Source organism: Helianthus annuus, chromosome 15 (assembly GCF_002127325.2).
Source record: "Helianthus annuus cultivar XRQ/B chromosome 15, HanXRQr2.0-SUNRISE, whole genome shotgun sequence".
Taxonomy (NCBI): Eukaryota; Viridiplantae; Streptophyta; class Magnoliopsida; order Asterales; family Asteraceae; genus Helianthus; species Helianthus annuus.
In genome coordinates, this window is record NC_035447.2 from 76,245,761 (window position 1) to 76,258,151 (window position 12,391).

The following is a 12,391-nucleotide window of genomic DNA, read 5'->3' on the forward strand; positions in this document are numbered from 1 at the left end:
CCAAAAGGCTTACAGAAGTGGCTTGATTTATCAATTAAATTAAATTAAGAATTATCATTTTATGTATTCGGGTTTATCCCATTTTAAAAGCTACCTTTATAAAAACATGGATTTATCCCATCTATTAATAAATAAAATCCGGTGTTTCTAAACTCTGATATTTTTCCTAACTCACGGTCCTGATGAAATTTCCGCTGCAATGTTTTCAAAATAAATAACCACCGGTACCACTTGGCTGCTCGCGGCTCCCGATTCCGTCCAGGGTGGATCGGGGGTCGTGACAGAAGGTGGTATCAGAGCCACTAATTTAAGCCTATAGGTGTTGTGATAATAATACCTAAGCTTATATAAAAGAGTTAGGAGATTGCTATTAACTGGTAGCACACATGATAGCATTTAGACTTGAACTTAAGAAAAGATGCCTTAGTATGAGCTCCAAGATAAGCTAAATACTTGTAAAAGTAAAGTGTGAGGGATTTTGGTACACCGTGAGTATGATAACTAGAACGTTGCAAGTATAATAAATAAGCAATAACACTTGATCACTGTTATTTCTTATTTATTAGTACTACTTTGTTCTAGAACATGATCTGTCATGTGTAGATTAATTTGCTTGGTCTTTGTTGAAAGTCATAATACACTTTCCAAATCATGATTTAAGAAAAAAATACTCTTTATGGGAATATACAAATTTTCTCCGGCAAGACTGGGTATGGGGTAGCAGACTCTCCAGCTTGTCCGGATATACTGAGGTTACCTCTCCGGCGAGAACCGGATAAAACAGGGTGTATAATATGTCAAACAAGTGACAAATTTCCCTAAATAAGTACAATGACCTGATATCTGACTTGTTTTGGAAAATAAATCTATTAAATACATGGACCTTACGAAGGGTATGTATATTACAGCATGTGAAATATATGATTATATAGATATGTATATCTATAAGAAATTCCAAAAACCATAACAATTGATAATTAAGAATAAAACACAAGCATATGTGTCAATAATAATTCTAGATTTCTTTATCAGAAATCTCTTGCATATATCTTTAATTCTGATATCAAACACTATTTCGTTTAATCATCTGTCTCGTAACTCATGCGACAATATAAACAATGGAAAACCCTTTAAGTTGGGACACCATCAAAAGTATAAGAATTTCCAATACGTTACCATAAATTATTAACGCACGTAAGAAGCATGTAAAGTTGTGCTAGTACACCAGAAAACACATGAAACTTAAATTATACGTCCATAGACGTCGATGTATATCACACTCGAATTTCAAGGCAAGACCTTTGGAAAATATGAGTGGGCACGACGACACCAATACTAATTTCGTCAGTGGAAGAACTACTAATCAAAAAGCTGCACTTGGCCACGTGATCCTACAAATGACATGAAGCTTGCTGAGGTACGGTAAAACAAGATTTCACAACCATCGGTGCACAATCTAATCAGAGTTATAATTATTAAGCACTGCAAAAGGAGTCATATATTTTTTTTGCAAATCCTCTATCTCATTTTATTCGACATTCCTTAGGTAATGTCACTTAACAACGGTTATCACACGAAATTCCAGATAAAGTTCTTGTATTTCTTTCATTGAAATCCTGACCTCTGCACATAAAGAGTTTACCTTCGCGTTTCTACTTCCCCTAATGGTCATCATACCATGAGGACTTCTTTCATAGTAGCAATTATTGATCCATTTCATTTCTTGGTAAATCCACACATTACACATGCACTATTGTTGCGCATGTGGTTCGTTTGACTTATGAAGACCACTGGAGGGCTTCATTCCAATTTGTTATTTTATCCAAACTCAAATATCATTTCACTCTACTTGATCTTTGCATTTGTAAATCGCGTTCTTGCAATACGATGACTCTTTAATATCAAGTCAATGAATTTCTTGAATAACTCAATTTTCATTTTTGGCATACATGGTTTTCGTTGTAACCATGTCAAAACTTTCTTGGACTCGTTTTGTTTAAACCAAGTTCAACTGTTTGAACTTGCTTGCAGTACGTATTCAATTCAAGATCCCATATGATGGATTACAGCTATCATATTCGAAATAATCCCAACAAGCACTTCATTTGTTTTGAACCATAACCAGTTTGTTTGGTCCTCGACTTCATTAAATTGTTTCTTTGATCACGATCACCTTGTGGTGACGTTTTCCCAAAATTTGAAGCTTGCGCTAATCCCGTTTGCACACATCATATACGGATTTAATTATTTATTTATTTATATTGAATCCCCTTTGTTGGTTTATCATATTCAAGCAATCTTAACACAATCGTGTGTTAAGAGAATGATACACAAATTCATGTCATATCTCAGTGTATCTCTTAACAGTTCCTACAACATCGATCGAGTATTTCTTGATCTTTTCGATCGAAAAACATTATTCAATTATTTCAATTTCCATCAAAAATCCTACTAGATTTGTTTGAAACAAACATTCAAATTTACTTCGTTGAACTTTCATTTACTGTGAACTCGTCCAGTCACCGCTATTATTATTTCGATCACGACGACACCTTGTGGTGGCGTTTTCATTTACTTGAAGCTTGAGCTAATCTCATTTTCACCCCTGATGTACGGATTTATTTTATTTCTGTTGGTTCATTATCTTAAACAGTCTTAATACAATTATGTGTTAAGATAAGAGTACACAAATTCATATTATATTCCTATGTACCTCTGAAGATTCATCCATCATTTCTATTCCTATTGGTCTTTCATCAGAAATTGAAAATCCTATTCGAAATGAATATCCAAATTTATTTCATTAAAACTTTCAGTTGATTATGAAAACGGTAAATTTGTTCAGTCACCGTAAATTATTAAGCTATTTCAATCCTTATGACACCTTGCGGCGTCGGTATGAACTTGTAGCTTGTGCTAATTACTATCAGTCGTTTCATACGGAACTATTTATGCTTTTCATTTGACACAACATTCAAATAGTCTTAATGGAATTATGTATTAAGACGATGATACACCAGGGTCGGTTGTATTTCATTTCGGTATATCCTTGCAATTCAACAATGTCAACACTTTGATATTACCTTATTCATTTCATTGACTAATTATTTCGTGATACTATCCATTTGTGCTTATTGATTCAAGTTTCCATTGGTAGTAAATTCTATTGGTTGAATTTCCTCTATTGTTGAAACCAGTAAACCTAATCACCTTAGAAAATATATCATTTCATCTCGTTCATTTGACATTGATTTTTCTCAGTTGACAAATCATTTTCATATTTCTATTTCATTTAAGCTTGTTGATTCCGAATCGTCCTCAGTTAACAATCAAAGTAAGTTTCATTTGACAATGACTTCTATTATTTCTAAAGTCATTTACAACTTATTCACATCCATTGAGCATATATCTCTTTTGACTTGAACCTAGTTACCTTGGAAATTATATAATTCCACTTCGTTCATTTGAAATCGATTTCTTGAACTAATTCAGTTGAACCATTGAGTCCTATTTATTGTACAACTCATACTCACAAAATTTGATATTTTGATTCGGTATCATTCTTATTAACCAAGACGTGACATAACTCTAAAAGAGATATCGTAGCCAAATCTCGAGGACGAGATTTAAAACAAGGTGGGGAGGATGTAACGACTCGCACAAAAATGTCCTAAAACGCTCCGTAAATGGAAACCCGGACCCCTGAAACCCTAATCCTTGTGAAAAACCAAGAAATCAAGAAATTGGAGTCCACGCAGGCCGCGTAAGACCTAATGGTAGTCTACGCGGGCCGCGACAGCAAGGCAGATCTCCGGGTAAGCTTAAGGGACACGCGTCGCGACCACTGGTGACTCAGCATACTCCAATCTGATCCACACACCCACGCGGGCCGCGTAAGTGTTCCTTTGATTTTACGCGGGCCGCGAGGCGCCCTGTTTCCAGCCTATAAATAGAGATTGATAGTTTCAGTTGAAATTCGTTCAATTCTTTTCTTTCCTTCAGCTTTATTATAAATAGTAGCTCGGGATTATACCCGAAAACTCTGCCCGTTATTAGGGTAATAACTCTAGTCACTGGTACGATTCAATGTCCGATCGATTGAAACTATCCGATGGATGTTTAAGTGTTGCCCGTAATTGGGCTATGCCTTTTTCATTCGTTGTGAGGGTTTTAGTCTCGTGAGTTGTCGTTAAAGTTGAATTGAGTTAATACACTAATACGAGTTTCATTGTGTCTAGAAATTAGAACTCGTAATCAAGGAACTGCTAGAATACTTAACAGTTAAATAAACTTAGCAGTTAAGTTAGCTGAGTAGATTAATTAATCTGTTAATTAAGATTAAGTATGATTAATTAGTTAAGCAAGATTAATTAAGCTAAGCTAAGCTAAGCGATATTAATTAAGCTAAGCTAGATTAATTAAGCTAAGTGCGATTAATTAAGATTAAGCAAGATTAATTAAGCCAAGTAAGATTAATTAATCAGCTAAGTAAGATTTATTAAATAGATATACATATATATATATATATATATATATATATGTATATATATATAATAGATAATATCAAAGGAATGTGCTAGGAAAGTGTAAGAGGATAGATATATGTGGGTAGGAAGCTTCCTAGAAAATGTATAGCTAGCTTCCTAGAAAAGCTATAGGAAACTTCCTAGAAGTTTCATACTTCTTACCTATAAATAGAAAGCTTAGGAATTCATTTCCTTTGTTCATTTCTTCTATTCTTCTATACGTTAGTGTTCTAACCAATAATCACCAATGCGATGTTCTGTCCGATCGATTCAGGAACCATCTAATAAATGCCAAAGTGCTGTACCTTGTGAATTTCGGTAAACGGAATCCAAAGTGCTATACATTATGAATTTTGTTAAGGTTCGAATCTCGTGACTACCGTTAAGGTTTGATTTGGGTTTTACACAAATACGTATTCCATTCTATGTTTAACTACCAGAATACTCCCAACTACACACTTACAATCAAACAAGCTGTTAAATCACCAGAAGATTTAGAACAATAAAGTATACTCTTAATTATCAGAAGGAGTAGAATCAAGAAGCTTGTTAAATCAATACTGCATGCTTATGAAGTGAGTCATTCTCTTTTTTATCAACTGTTTTACAATACTCCAAATTATTTTCAAAGTTATAATTACAGGGATTAAGTCTTTGTTAATCTTAAGTTACTGGCAGTAAGTGGGGTATTGTGCATATTACTACTGTTTATCACTTTAGGTGAGCTAGCCTAATTAGTGATATACGTCACTTTTGGGTGACAGGACCCAATAGTGATATGACCACAGTCATAGATCCGGTCGAGTGACAACTGGACCAGATAACTATAAGAAAGAGACAATTGTAATCGCTCTTAATACTGTAAATTATAACAAATATGTTTTTGTATAAAAAAGAATGAACTCACTCAGTATTTCCCGCTGACAAAACCTTTTTAAAACGTGTTTCAGGTAATTACAGTAGATCGGAATAAGAGATGGATACGGCACCAAAAGGCTTACAGAAGTGGCTTGATTTATCAATTAAATTAAATTAAGAATTACCATTTTATGTATTCGGGTTTATTCCATTTTAAAAGCTACCTTTATAAAAACATGGATTTATCCCATCTATTAATAAATAAAATCCGGTGTTTCTAAACTCTGATATTTTTCCTAACTCACGGTCCTGATGAAATTTCCGCTGCAATGTTTTCAAAATAAATAACCACCGGTACCACTTGGCTGCTCGCGGCTCCCGATTCCGTCCAGGGTGGATCGGGGGTCGTGACATCTACTAAGAGTATTTTTGTCATATATTTGAGTTAAGGCCAGCCAGTTAAACATTTTGTTTTTACTTCCATGTTTGTGCGAAACTTTTCGAGTAACTTCGTTATTACAATGTTCTCTTTGGAATTATTTTCCCCTGCACAATAACAATGTTCTTTGATACATGAAAGTTGACAGACATAACAATATGTACTGTATCTGAGTATTCACATGTATGTACTGTACTTTTACCTTCACACTATACCATATATGTCATGTACTATATTTTTGTTACAATGCAAATCAGAGATAGAAATAAAGCACATACTCAATGAAGTAGAATATAACTTGTATGTTCCTTTTTTTTAACACAATGGTCTTATATATGTACGTGATGATTTGATTTTAATACAATGGTCTTAACTATGTACATGATGATTTGATAGTGTTGAAATCATACCAACATATTACACAGCTAGGTAAAGAAAACCTTGCAGGTGAATCTTTGCTTCAGTATTGTTCCTATACCTTAAGAATTGCATAAGCAAATAAGTGTTTAAGTGAACTAGGTGCTTCTTGAAAGAATGATCGTTCCTCCCGATAAGCATTAGTTGAAACTATAACATTTGTTTTTTTCTAGATTTGAATAATCTTTTATATCAGTTTCCTCTTTTACCGGTGATTTCAAGATTTGGTCATCTTCAATGAGTTTTTACTTGTTCTTAAATGGGATAAAGGATTTAAATAACCCAAACTTTCACTAATTGACCGATAACATTCACAACTTTCGATTTGTACAACATCTCTCCCAACTTTCGACTTATTGGCCGATAACACTCCCTAACTAACTGAACCCTAACCTCATTAGTTTTACAATATAAAGAGAGCTAAACTATCCATTTTATAGTTCACAAACCGAAGATATTCTCATCATACATATTTATTTATTCGAGTATACCCGAACAACCTCATGAAGTTCACACTTCTAATTTTAAACCAAGTGACTATAACACCTAACATGGTGTTGGTTCACATATTATAATCTCATTCAACATAGTAAGAAAGTAAGAGATACCTGGTTAAGAAATCTTAAACATACCAAGTTCACACAAATCAAATTCCATATAACATCAAGTATATATTGATTATATAAGCATATAATGTTTTTGTATGTTACCAATTACTCACACTATCTTATTACTTCAATATGTTAAGAATTCTCCCATGTACTTTTCTAAAAAAAAACAAATATCTTACTCACAAGGAAACTTTTTCTTTAACAATTTCATATCAGAATTTACAGATTAATACATAACTAATGCATTCATATCATATATAATAGTTACCCAACTTGTGTCGTCAGCCAAGTATTATAATGTTTCTACTATTCCCTGTGGCATCAGCTCATTTATTTAGCTCGTCTATATATTGCACCCACAATCTAGCCTCACAGTTCAAGTTCAAGTCGTAGAAACAAGAGTTTACTTTTCTCACCTCCAATATACGAGCCATAAGCTAACTCAAAACGACTTTATTCAGTTATGGAACACTCTCTCATGAATAATCAAAACCTCATGAATTTATTATAATTCTTATAACGTGTCATTTACATATATAAAATCACTATAATAGTTAAATAGGAATTACTAGCTCAATAAAAGATATTGCATACTTTTAATTTAGAGCAAGTGTAACTTACCTTTGCCACTAGAATCTTCGTCTCCTTGATTGAAATCCTCAATCACTGATCTCTAACTCTTCATATATATATTTGGATTGTGATTTCATACATCCCACTTTAACTGCAATTTATAAAGTCATCTCAATTCAAATTAACATACCAAATATCCATTGAACTATGATCATACTAATTCATTTAGCTTAGTTTTTCAACACAGAACACATAATCTTCTTGAAATCTTTTATCTAAACCCCTAAACATACAAGTCTCCTGATACAAATTTCACTATGGCATTTCATCGAACACCTTTTGTTTATATTTAAACTTTAAATTACATGGTTTGCATCATAGTCTTATTAATCCATTTTGAATAGAATAATATTAAGATACATGCTCCATCATTATAAACATAATAGTCAAATAAAATAAATGGAATTGTAAGACCAAATCATCACCTTTATCATCAATTATATGAAATACAAAGATATTCATTTGACTATTCATAACCCTAAATTCACTATTTAGCATCTTCATGTCATCAAAGGATTATGAGTTGTTTATATTTTATATTCATAAGTAGACCAACTCATACTTATTTAACAACAGATTTCCACACATTCATGGGTACTTCATTATACATTTATGGTTTCCACCAGAACTCAAAATTAGGTTAGTAGATACTTACAAGAGTTCACTTCATTGTCTTTAGATGAGCATACCCGTTAAAGAATTTGAGGATTAACTTGCTGGGATGTAGAATCAAGAAACCAATTTTGTTCCTCCTCTTTTTCTCATGTCGGCCATAGTCTCAATTCAAGACTTCCAAATCCTTCAAGATGTAAATGTGGCTTCCAATTTGGTGTCCAGGTAATTAATTAAGTTTGGCTCATAGCCACTTAACACTCCTCATATTTTATTTCTTACATACCGTGTATTATAGTTTTTGTTCAATTCCCTAATAAACCCCAAACTTTGTAATATAACTTTTCTTTTAAACAAGTTAGATTTGCTAACAAACCACATCTTAAAAAAACTATCATAAATTCAATTGACTATAAATGTCATGTTTTTAATTCATATAATCATAACAAATGATCATTAACCTTTTAGGGATCACATGACGCAAAACTAATAGTAAGGCTATTCATCAACCACACGCTATTAAGTATCATCAAATCAATGATATGACAATACAAGCTTATACAGTCATGATCACATTAAATAAATATAACCAAATTTGGGGTGTTATAATTGGACATCTCTCTAACCATACATTCTTATTAACAAGAAGGTATATTTGTTATGATTGCCTTAACATCAAATTTTAAGTTTGTTATGAGTTCATATACCCAATTTAACCCTCCTACTTCATGGATTCAAATCATATGACAAAACCCACTTACACATACTAGTGCAAATTATCCTATTACTTAATCATAGTGTTTATTCTACCTTTATTCATCAAAGGTTTGTCTAGAATCATATAGACACTACAATTTCTATCAAAATTTCCAACAATTTCTACTTTAGTTATACCTCATAAGGTTCATCAGGAATCACTACATCTTCATACACTAGATTATCAACATACCTTATGATGAGATGAATTTGTAGACTCTAATTTATCAAGCATGCATTAGAATCACTTAAACTTAAGGCTGAATTTGATGAATCTTGTAGGAATGATCAAGAACTAGGGTTCGTTCTTTTCCCCCTTCTCCTGGCCGCACCCCTTTACACACACACACACACAGTGTGTCGCGTTTAGTATTTATTTGTTTTAAATAAATTTACTTTTCCCATTATACAAATTTAGTCCTTCAAGTTTTCATGGTTTCTTTGTTAGTTTGTTATTAACTAGTTACTACTTTCTACTTAACCAAGTTATATTATTTAGTCATTATATCATCATTATTTACCATCAAAGTAAATATAAGATTTCAATATAATATATTTTCGGGTGTTGCAAATAGATCATAGTTCCGTTTATTCCAGACTAGCCTCCAGTAAATTGCGCATGTTTTAGTAAGGTAAATACTCTTAGTCTATTTTCCTTTATAAAGGCTTGGGATACGACACTAGCCACTTGGTCGGGTATTGAATCTTTGGCGAATGATGTCTAAAATTTAAATAACCCGTTTTAATCCGTTTTGCTTGATAACTTAAACATTGGGGTTTAATATGACCGTGTTCGGGATATTCCCCCTTATTTAATTGCAAATGGCCACGACCTAAGCGTGGGATGTAGGCATACATCTGACAGACACTAATGCCATGTTTATATGATATTGAAAATGTGATGTGTTTAGTTTCGGGTCCCCACATGTATTGACAAGCATTTAAAAATATCGGTAACTATTTGATCCCAAGTTATTTTAAAAATGATATACAAAATAATATCAAATACTTTTTAAAAATATTTTCAAAAGAGTCGGTTAATTGTATTTACTAGTGAAAACTGATGTATTTTCAAAAGATTAAGCGCAACTTATATAGCCAATACGGAATAGGCTGGAGCTGCTTGGTTTAGGCGTTTTGGAATTTGCAGCTCCACGAAAGACCATATTAGTCTCATGTCATATTTTATTTCATTCGGTCCGCATGTGGATCTTTTAGTACGAACACCTTGTATAATTATTTGAACTTTGGACTTTTATGTTTGTACTTGTATAATTTACTTTAGAATTCACATCTTCCACTGTGCATTATGATTACCGGTATCAATCGTCACACATATACCCAAAGTCCAGGCCCACGGGGAAATCAGGGCGTGACAACGAATAAGAAAACTTATAGACGTATAATTCAAATATATCACAAACAGATTGACAAACAGAAAATGAGTATCGCATTGTAAATTGTCGCCACGTACCGTCTCAGACCGTGTAAATTGAGGATGATGTTCAATATTTGGGTTTGTAATACTGAGATGGCTTGGTACCAGCAACGAGTAAAACCTAGGCTTTTGAGCCAAAAAAAATCGTATTTACAACTTGGTTATACGTATAAATGTTATGATCATATAAGTTTAAATGTTTTATATATATTTTTGCTTGTCATGTGTTATTGATATTCATGTTTACTGCTTTTTCGGTATGATGATGAATCGAGCGTCTATATACGTGCTTCTTTGTAACGCCGTTAAATTCAATTTCGGTTTATTTCATTTGTTGTTGTTTTGTTGTTAAAAGTTATTTATTTTTTTTGGTAAAGTTATTTCATGCGTATAAATGTTATGATCATATATTGGTGTTTTCGAACATCTTAGGTGTGTGTTAAACGAGGTGGTGAAGTATGATCGTAGGATTAGCCATCAACAAGCTAACGAAGCGTGTCGTCAAGATACGAGAGAAACAAACCAAGACTGAAATAAACGTGTTTTATACGTGTTACGTACAATTTAACGACGTAGCTAAAAATTAATAAGATGCCATATATTTAGCAAGTTTATTCATTAGTTGTAAACAAGTAAATTCCTAAAAACCAGCCAAGGGCCAAATTGACACCAAAAAAATTTAGTGGCGAAAGTCAAGAGCCACAAAGTTGACTATTATTCCGGATGTTTGAATGTTTGAATTTAATAATATTACTAGTGAAATTCCACGCGCTGCGTGGCGGGGAATTCAAACGTTATCAATTCGTTTTGTTTTGTAACGGGATAAGCACGATACTCGTTCAGTTCGTTACTTACCGGTGTTTTACCCGTAAATTCCGGTACCATACCGGTTGGTTATAAAAATTACAAATTTAGAAGCAGAGAAAACAACGTAAAAGTGAAAAAGAAGGAATAAATAATGGAAAATATTATTAAGAATAATAGATACTCAAACTTTTATTTAGCTCACTATATTTGAATGTTCATACAACCAACTGAATTGCGAAAGTTTTTCTTAATAGTTTCGCGCAATAATAACTATAATATATACATAAAGCGGAAAAGGAAAAAAAAAAGAACATAAACAGCAAAACAAAGAAAAACAATGGCAAAAAGTACAAATTTAAATTGAGGGTAAAATCGTAATTTGGCTGGAAGGAGAAAAACAAAACTAATTGCAAAACTGTAAATTTAAACGGGGAAAAATCGTAATTTTGAACTGAGGGCAAAATTGTAATTTTTTGTTGTAGGCAAAAGCATAATTTTATTTTGAATTGTGGGTAAAAACGTAACTTTGAACTGATGGCAAAATCGTAATTTTAAAGCGGCAATAAAATCGTAAATTGGTTGGGCCAATAGGGGAGTTCCAGGCAGTTGCCTCGCACTATGCCCCCCATCTTGTGTCTGTATTTATACACTGGGGGCAAAATCGTAATTTGACTGGGAAAGCAAACAAAACAGATGACAAAAATATAAATTTAAATTGAGGGCAAAATCGTAATTTACCAGTGAGGAAGAAAACAAAACTAATGGCAAAACGTGTAAATTTAAACGGAGAAAAATCGTAATTTTGAACCAAGGGTAAAATTGTAATTTTCCACTAGGGGCAAGAGCATAATTTTATTTTGAACTGGAGGTAAAAACGTAATTTTAAACTGATGGCAAAATCATTATTTTAAAGCGGGGCAAAATCGTAATTTGACTAGGAAAGCAAACAAAACCGATGAAAAAAATGTAAATTTAAATTTAGGGCAAAATCGTAATTTACCTGAGTGGAAGAAAACAAAACTAATGGTGAAACTGTAAATTTAAACGGGGCAAAATCGTCATTTTGAGAACTGAGGGCAAGATTGTAATTTTTCACCGGGGGAAAAAGCATAATTTTATTTGGAAGTGGAGATAAAAACGTAATTTTAAACTGATGGCAAAATCGTTATTTCAAAGCGAGACAAAATCGTAAATTGGTTTGACCCAAAAAGACAATAAAGTCAAAAAAAACAAAAAAAAATATATTAAAGCACTGTTCATCCGTTTTCCAAAATGTAATGTAACTAGTGAAATT

General features: G+C 32.7%; 2 long non-coding RNA genes across 3 annotated transcripts; one reads left to right on the forward strand and one right to left on the reverse strand.

Annotated features, from left to right (window-relative positions):
• Window positions 1-1,091: 1,091 nt before the first annotated feature.
• On the reverse strand, window positions 1,092-9,209 carry LOC110911835. 2 transcript variants are annotated; one of them, XR_004881096.1, is made up of 3 exons: window positions 8,140-9,193; window positions 7,473-7,575; window positions 1,092-1,391 (listed from the first exon to the last, which is right to left on the reverse strand). It is a non-coding gene; the product is annotated as an uncharacterized LOC110911835 (long non-coding RNA). The 2 variants fall into 2 exon arrangements; XR_002577401.2 differs by lacking the exon at window positions 1,092-1,391 and having other exon boundaries at window positions 7,335-7,575; window positions 8,140-9,209.
• LOC118487267 lies at window positions 4,924-8,471 on the forward strand. The gene is made up of 2 exons (XR_004881097.1): window positions 4,924-5,101; window positions 5,477-8,471. It is a non-coding gene; the product is annotated as an uncharacterized LOC118487267 (long non-coding RNA).
• Window positions 9,210-12,391: the final 3,182 nt, after the last annotated feature.